This window comes from Camellia sinensis, chromosome 1, assembly GCF_055761805.1.
Source record: "Camellia sinensis isolate YWXY chromosome 1, ASM5576180v1, whole genome shotgun sequence".
Taxonomy (NCBI): Eukaryota; Viridiplantae; Streptophyta; class Magnoliopsida; order Ericales; family Theaceae; genus Camellia; species Camellia sinensis.
The window spans coordinates 204,127,995-204,133,372 of NC_138961.1; the positions used below are offsets into that span (position 1 = coordinate 204,127,995).

Genomic DNA, 5,378 nt, shown 5'->3' on the forward strand with positions numbered 1-5,378 from the left:
AGCATTCCACAAAAAGTTGTGCTTGCTTTAGTCCATCGACACAGACCACAACTTTAAATGGTTCATTACCAAACAATTTGCATGAATGATCAAACAGTCAATGAATTGTTTTTCTCAGTCATCCTCCCCGGATTGACATCCAAACTTGTCCCTCCTTTCCCTAGCAAATAGGAAATATCAATAATTACATGTGTCTTATCCAACTGATTCAAGCCACCGACCTGTTATCAGCTTAGTGTTTCTCTTTCTCTATGTATATATATATAACATGTACCCATGTATGTATGTAAACACCAATTGTTCATAAACCTCACACGTCACTGCCTCAATGAAAGACTTCTCAACTCCACACGAGTAGTTCCGAATCTTAAAAATTAGTTTGGCCAATTGTTATTTGTTTAAAGAATCTCTCAAAAGTGGTTCTCATGCTTATGCTAGATTGTGGATGGACCAAATACATGTGGTACAGAGAAAGATGATGCATATAAAGGACCACCATGAAACAGAATCCTTCCCCATGTCTCTCTCATCCAATGATTACAGCTGACCATTTTCACTTCTCTCTCAAGCCAAACAGTTATATATGCTCATTATATAATAATTTGTATTTTCAACTATACAGGCTTCTAAACTGCCACACCTGAAACAAAGCTAAGAGATCGAACAAATGGGCTCAAGGCATACTGGTCAAAACATGAAGGCATGGTAAGAGTGTCAAATTTTTCATCACTTTATGCTAAACAGGTCAAAGCAAATAACAGTAACAAATAGTGTCTTAAGGTACGGCAAACATTTCATTACTAAGGCTACTCTAGAGAAGGTAATTTGTCTGTATCCTCCAACTGAAGGATGGACAAATGCTGGCTTCCACTCGCGAAAAGCTGGTGCCTGCAGCCAACTTGCTTGATTAGCAAACGATATTTTGGGGATATGCCAAGATATCATGTCAACTTGAGGGAAACTAAGATTCCAGGCAGCTATTTACTTTCCAGCAAGAAATATGGTCCTTGTTTTAGTTGGAATAATAGCAAATGGAAGAATCAAGACCCACTCCATATGAACCATCAGCAATAAGATCTTTTAAGATTTAGAAGCACAATTTTGAATGTTCATAGCCTCCCAATATAAAATTTCTATGACTACTTTGCGGAAAGTAGAAAAGAATCTTATATGTAGTACGGTACTAGTACAGGTTTAGATATTAAACACAGAAGGAATTGAAACCCACTATTTAGCATCCTTGTTAAGATGCTTTTGAGTCATATTAAGAGCAGAAAATAGAGAGAGAAGAAAGATTCTAGATTCTACTGCTTTGGATCATGTCACATAATATTAGGAATCTAAGCAGGAAATGACAATTCGTGATTAAATCAAAGCATTCCCTGCTTTCCTGATGCCTTACATGGGCATGGCAAGGTCATTGTTTCTGTCTTAACTATTAACCCCATGCAACTCTTAGGCTATGTTTGGATCTAGGATTTGGGTAGGTATTTGTGGAGGGAAAAGAAAAGATGAAGGAAATAAAGAAAAATTTTAGCTTATATTTCATTCACATTTCCCTCACTTTTTCTTTTCCCTCCACAAATCTCTACTCAAATCCTAGATCCAAACATAGCCTTATTATATGTTTTGTTTCCTAATCCAGGTTCTAACCATGCCACATAATGTCTCAGTTCTTGTGACAAGTACTTTTTTTTTTTTGGGTGAGTATGACGAGTACTCGTTATGGAAGACTTTGAATTGAAGGTGTCCCTAACAGAAAATAATTCAGAAGATACTTCTTCCATGCTCTCATTCCATTTGGCCTTTAAATATAAGGAAATTCATTGTTTCTCAAGGGATGATGTTCAATGGCAAAATATTATTTTCCTTGATTAACCACCTCAATCTTTAGATGTAAAGTGATTTGCACACCATCTTAAGTCATGATTCCAAAATTTGCTTCACTTTTGATCAATTCTTAACAAATTTATCAATATATAGCAGTAATAAAAGATAAATTCGCACTTCGATTAGGAAGAAAAAAAACTGCAGTCAAAACATAATTCAAACATTGATAAGTAGTTGAACAATTCCTATCTGTCTATCCAAAATGCCGAGAGATTCATTTCATATTGTTGTTGTTGTTGCTGTTGTTTGAGTAGTTGCTGTCCCTTATGTTCATTTTTACTTTTATCATCATGATCTTTGTTAGTCCAACATTGATCTAGCTATTAACTGATGAAGCTAGTGAGACTGGAACCAAATATATTCATTTAAAGCTCATTCCACTCATTTGTCACACATAGATCATTCAAAGTAATAGAACAAACCCTATAATTTTATCATGCACTATGGCTCCAAGGGCACATAGATGACACCCACAAACTCTCATTGTGTTTGGAAATAGTTTTTCAGGTCCATAATTGATATTAACTTATGAGGCTAAAACCAAGATAAGGAAATACGACAAATCCTTACCAAAAAGGTCAAAAGGAAAAGATCATCAGTCCTCGTCAAAAAAGCAACAGATACAAGAGACCCCAGCTACTAGATCTTGGTTATTAATCCCACTATAAATTTAATTGTGTAGAAATATTATTAATAGAAAGGAATTGAATTACCAATAGTTCTAATATAAGCATGTTTTGTTTTTATATAGATTCTCTTCTTTCATGTGTTGCTCACTTTCCTGATTCAATTTGTGGTTCCCAATGGGGGACGGCTAACTCCTACCCTTTTGCAAGATATATTCGCCAACTGGCTGAAGCCCACTACCTTTTCCTCCTGTTTATAAGGAGCTGCCTTGGTAACATCTTTCCCATACCATCCCTTGACTTCAGGTTATCTTCCTTCACTATACAATCCTTCTTTTCCCCTTCCTTTGCTTTTTCTTTTTTATTTAAGTTATTTCGGGATTCAATCTAGTCATTCTTCTGTTGCCATTTGATTTCCAACTCTTTTCCTCACCAGACTAATTCCTTTTTTGTCACCACAAAACCCACTTTGCCTTCTTAGCTCTAGAACAACATTTAAAAACTCAGATATTCGCTGATGGCGTCAAACTGCTCTTCCTCATGTAGCTCCGGCTCTTCTTGGACTCCAAAGCAAAACAAATTATTTGAAAAGGCCCTGGCTAAATATGATAAGGACACCCCTGACCGCTGGCAGAATGTTGCAAGGGCAGTGGGTGGAAAATCAGCAGAGGAAGTGAAAAGGCACTACGAGCTTCTAGTACAGGACCTCAGGCACATTGAGTCAGGAAGTGTCCCATTTCCCAATTACAGATCAAACTGAAACAACTGCTAAGGCAGTGAACATTCTGACCACAGGTAATGCAATAGCTGCTTTCTATCTAGTAACCAGCCGAACAATCACTTTGCTGGCTTTTGTTTACCAGTTTCCTCAGTATTCTTGGTACCATCTCAAGAGAGTTTAACATAGCCATCCAAAATTACCATTAACGATCCATAATAATTAACAAGTATGTTAGTGTAATATTACAATAATGAGGACTTCTAGTTAGCATGCCATCTCTAAGTCATCACTCTAGAAATAAATGTTTGGTACGGGACCACGAGATAAACCAATGAGAGAAGGCCCAAAAGCTTGAAGTTATGTGGTCTACTAATTGCCCCATTTGATCAAACATTTCACAACAGCATTTAATAACCCAATTCCTGGCTACCCACCATTAAAGTTATTATCTTGTTTCTAATTCAAAGAAAATCCACATGAGATCTAATCCTACTCTTTGTTGAGGATAAAATGTCTGTGGTCCTATGGTTTCGAAGTTTTAGTTCAAACAATGCCCGTGTCAGATACAAAGCACCAGTCTCTTTTTTCCTGGACTGAACATAGATCCTCTTGCATGCCCAACTCAATATTTTGTCCCCTTTTCTTTGTTCTTTTGCATCTTTATCTGGTGCTTTTGGCAGCATTGCTACTTTTAACTGAACCACTGAATTGATGTTCTATTTTGTACTTTTCAATCTTGACACTTCAGAAATTTTGTATAGTTTCCGTGAACAAAATCTGATTCTTTTTTCCTTTCAATATTATATGAAACAGGCTCAGGAAGTACGTGAAGGTTAATCAAAGTTCAAGTCACAGCTAATATTAGACCCAGAATCAAATGTGTAAAAATTATCAACAGCAGTATTGAAAGACTCTCTCTCTCTCTCTCTCTCTCTCTCTCTCTCTTATTGCATAATTGTAATCATGTTGTATGCCCAAATTATTATTTTTGGGTGACTTTTTTAGCTGCTGTATTTGATTTTCTAGATCAATGACGAAGTATCTACCCATTTACAATATTAAAATTTTAAATTCTGTGTGTTTGATCAATTACAAGTCAGCTAAGATTTTCTGATTTGAATATCGTAATCCACTAACTCTATGAGCAACATTGATAATTAATTTGAATACTGTTAGTAGTATTTGATTCACTGAAACCAAATGCAATGAAATGACAATTGCATCAAAATATTTATCCTCATGTATAGTTGGACTAAAAAATAAATATACTACAAACAGAATCATTTTTTAGGGAATAGTCATTCCATATCCATTTTATTCCATCTCATTTCAATGAGTGCAACACTCTGAGCAACATTGATAATTAAATTGACTCGAATACTGGGGCAAGTGAAATCCGAGATCCATAGCCATGTGTATACATGCGCATGAATATATCTATGCATATATACAAAATCTGCAGATGAAGCAATGATATACAGAGATGATGCTTTTAGGGTTTCAGTGGCCGACCTGGTCTCGCGTTCACCATGGTTTGTGTTCCGAGTCTGAAAGGAGATTCGTGTCGGTGAGACTGTTCATCATCAATTCGAGAATGTTAATGCGGAGAGTCCATTGCAGTGACGAACAAATACAATCTTGTGAAATAGGAGAGCTAAATTTAATTCTTAAATTATGTTTTTAAATAAAACAAAAAAACGTAGAGAGAATTTAAGGCGGGAAATTTTCTCAATGTAAACAAAATGTGACTCCACGCATATGGCACACGATTAGAATTTTGGAAAGATGCGGCTGTTTTGCAAGTTGTTTTTTTTAATTTTTTATTTATTAAAATAATCAATAAAAATAAAATAAAATAAAATAAAATAATTAATAAGATAAAATGTTACATTTAAATTATAATCATTTTATTTTTCTCTCATAACCATCAAATCAATTATCAAAAAAAATAATCAAGTTTTTAAATATAATTTTTTTAATCAAATTAAAATAATCAAAAATTAAAAAACTAACTACAATAGCGACCTTCCCAAACAAGCCCATAATGAAAATATTATGGCGATTATGGAACTTATAAAAATGAAGCCTAACAATAATATAATAAATCCTCTCAAATAAATATAAATAAATAAATGACTTAT

The 5,378-nt window shown here is 34.7% G+C and overlaps 1 non-coding gene across 1 annotated transcript; it reads left to right on the plus strand.

Annotated features, from left to right (window-relative positions):
• Window positions 1-2,802: 2,802 nt before the first annotated feature.
• Window positions 2,803-4,308, plus strand: LOC114261959 (uncharacterized). Its single transcript, XR_014343477.1, has 2 exons — window positions 2,803-3,311; window positions 4,051-4,308. It is a non-coding gene; the product is annotated as an uncharacterized LOC114261959 (transcript).
• The last annotated feature ends 1,070 nt before the right edge of the window (window positions 4,309-5,378 follow it).